The 3,205-nt window shown below is 52.5% G+C and overlaps 1 long non-coding RNA gene across 1 annotated transcript; it reads right to left on the bottom strand.

Annotated features, from left to right (window-relative positions):
• Positions 1–218: 218 nt before the first annotated feature.
• LOC113613704 (uncharacterized) lies at positions 219–2,970 on the bottom strand. The gene is made up of 2 exons (XR_003430342.1): positions 2,595–2,970; positions 219–600 (listed from the first exon to the last, which is right to left on the bottom strand). It is a non-coding gene; the product is annotated as an uncharacterized LOC113613704 (long non-coding RNA).
• Positions 2,971–3,205: the final 235 nt, after the last annotated feature.

Raw genomic sequence — 3,205 nt, 5'->3', positions numbered from 1 at the left:
GGTTTGAGGGGGCCCAGACCGGCTTTGGGGCTGGACAAGAGAGGAAGAAAGAGTTCTTTCTTGGGCCTGGACCACTCCCCCAATCTCTCCTAAAAGCCACAGTCCCTCAAGTATGGATAAATGAGGCTCTAGAGCCAGTGGGCATCAAGAGCTCCTTCCCTCCACTGATGGATGCAAAAACCAGTGGGTGCAAGTTTAAAGAGAAACAGGATAAGTTGCATAGTCTCAAAGTATCTTCCTCAAAGTATTTATTAGTTTCAGCAAGAAAAATAATATCACAGTGGAGAAACCTAGTAAACCCCACCTTAGCCAATGAACAAGGTTAATGTCACCAGCCCTAAGACACGTCAACACACGGACGCTTGAGATGATGCACTGAGAAGACCACAACGACACTTCTGTGCTTTTCTTGCCAAAATGCATCACCTCAATCTGATGTTGAGAAAATATCAGAAAAACCCAAACCGAGGGATATTTTCAAAATAACCGACCAGTACGCTTCAAAAGCGTCAAGGTCTTAAAAGACAAGGAACGACGACGAGGGACTGTCACAGACTGCAGGAGACATGACAACAAGTGAGTGGAATCCTGGATTGGATCCTGCAACAAAAAAGGATCATTGGTGGAAAAACTGGTGAAATTCAAGTCTGTCGTTAATTAACAGTATTGGGTCAGTGTTAATGTGTCGGTTTTGATCGTTGTATAATGTTTATGTGATCTGTTCATATTAGGGGAAGCTGGGTGAAGGGTACACACAGACTCTGTACAAATTTTGCAACTTTTTCTGAAAGTTTAAAATTATTTCAAAATAAAAAGTTAAAAAAAAAAGAGCTCTCTCCCCGAGCCATTGTCTATTTGTGAAGGAGTCAGAGAAACTGGGTGACAGGGAGTGTGGATCAGAGACCTGAGAATTCCGTGCTTCCCTGCTGCTCCCTCCCTGGCACCTTTACATGTTGAGTTAGAGCTGCTCCCAGAAGCCTTCCGGACTGGCCCTGCCAACATCTTATCACAACCATCCCTCCAACAAATTTTCACCACTGCCTCTGCAACACGGATAATTCCGGGTTTGTTACATGGTGTGGTGGGTTGAATAGTGTCCCGCTCAAATTCACGTGCACCTGGAACCTCAGAATGTGAGGAAATAGGGTCTTTGCAGATGTAAGAATTGAGAGAAGATCGTACTGGATTAGGGTGGGCGCTAAATCCAATGAGTGTCCTTAGATAGAAAAGGACACATGGAGACACAGAGACACACGTGCTGTCCACGTGAAGACAGAGGCAGAGATTGGGGTTTTGTTGCCCCAAACCAAGGAATGCATGGAGCCGCCAGAAGTTGGCAGAGGCAAGGAAGGATTCTCTCCCAGCACATCCGTAGGGAGTGCGGCACCTTAATTTTAGACTTCACGCCTCCAGAACGGTGAGAGATTTTCAGTTGTTTTTAACCACCAGGTTTGTGATAATTTACTTCTGCAGCCTCAGGAAATGAATACACACGAATTGCACTTTTCTTATGTTCGTTCATATCTTCAGTAATTCCGATGGGTAGCCTCTCTTTCCTTTCAGGCTGGGGGCTTCCAAAGAGACAGTCTCTTCCATTAGACCGGGCTCTGAGAGTAGGGCCTGTGCCTCCCTCCTCAGACTGGGCTGTCCCTAGGTCCCCTCCTTCCTTAGGATCCCATCCCCTGTGTGGTCCTCAGCACACAGTGTGAGCTCTGTGGGGGCTGCCTCGCCCTGCCCCTTCACCAGTTTGGATTGGCACTGGTCCGCCCTACCACAGGCTGGTGCCGGGAGACTCACCAACCACGAGACGCACTGCCCCAGGCTCCTGACATGCCACACAAAGCCTGCCTGGGACCCCAGAGGTTGGGGGGGGTACTCCAGCTCCAACAGACAACCTCCCATCACATTAGCCACAGCTGCCCCCGAAAGCTGCCTCTCTTCAAAATGTCAGGAACACCGGGCTGGGCTATTTGCATCTAGATCCCTGTGTGCAGGGGGAAGGGGACTGGCCTTAGGATCTGAGCCAGGGTCTAGTCCTGGGTGAGGGAGGAGATCAGACTTGATTCCCATGCTGGGATTCCAGGGTCCATGGAGGTAGGGAGGGGGCTGGCAAAGGTCTCTTCCTAGATGGTGTGCGTGAATTTATATGTCATGGGTTCCCTACCCTGCTTGTCTTTTGGATTCCCCTTGGACAGGGGCAAGGAGGGAGGCTCTTTTGGGTTCCACTGAATCAAGTGAGAGGGAAGAAGAGCTTTTCCTGTGTCCCGTGCTCCAGGGAGTCTATCCGTGGTTCCCTGTGGTGGAGAGAGGGTGGTAGGTGGCACAGAGGAAGTGGGTGTTGGGCTCTGCACCCACTGGTGTCCCCCCGGCTCCCTCTGGACGCTGCATTCTTCTCTGGAGAGCACCCCACCCGTGCTCCACCCCACAGCTGACTGCAACATCTCCTAACAAAGGCTTTCTCCTTCAGCCCAAATCCCTGCTGCCTCTCACTGAGGAAGATGTAGGGCTGGGCCGGGGCTGCGGGAATCTCCTCTGGAAGGAGATTACGGGTCCCTGTCAGGCGTGGTCACTCGCTTACTCACATACTCACGTACTTGAGCGTCCTCAGCATGGCAGTTTTGTGGAGCCCACAGCCTCGAGTGTCTGTCTCAGCATTGTCTTCTGAGCCCCAGTGGCAGGGGGCGGGGAGGGCAGCTCCCTGACCTCTGCTTTGGGTTAGGGTGGGGGGAGAGGGAGGCATCGCTTCCCTGCAGGGAGCCATTGATCCTAGGAGGAGTGTTGGAACCTCCAGCAGGAGCTGTTAGGACCTGTCTGGGGAGATGGGACGCGTCAGGCAGCCCCAGACATGACCACATTCCTCCCAACATGCCTGCCGGGGTCCGTGGGGCTGAGGGGCGGCAGGAGGGCGGGGTGAGCCTGAAGGGGGTGCCTTTGGAGGTTGTCTGGGAGACCTGGCATAGCTGAGGGCCCCATATACAAACCTCCGAGGCAGAACTGGATGGACCCCTGGACATGTCCCCTGACCCTCGGGCCCTCAGTAGTCTGGGACCCTTGAGTTCACTTTCAGGTGCCTGCACTCCTCCCGTCACCAAAAACAAACAAACAAACCCCAAACATTCCTTGAGTCAGCTCCACAAGGGGCTCAAACAAGTGTACCCGAGCCAGACCCTCCCACGAGGGGCTGCCCTGGGGGCCTGAGAAAACA

The sequence above is a fragment of the Aethalodelphis obliquidens genome, unplaced genomic scaffold, assembly GCF_003676395.1.
Source record: "Aethalodelphis obliquidens isolate GAN/ISIS:26980383/991018 unplaced genomic scaffold, ASM367639v1 scaffold89, whole genome shotgun sequence".
Taxonomy (NCBI): domain Eukaryota; kingdom Metazoa; phylum Chordata; class Mammalia; order Artiodactyla; family Delphinidae; genus Aethalodelphis; species Aethalodelphis obliquidens.
Note: the sequence above shows the minus strand (reverse complement) of the source record. Positions and strands in the feature narration are given on the sequence as shown.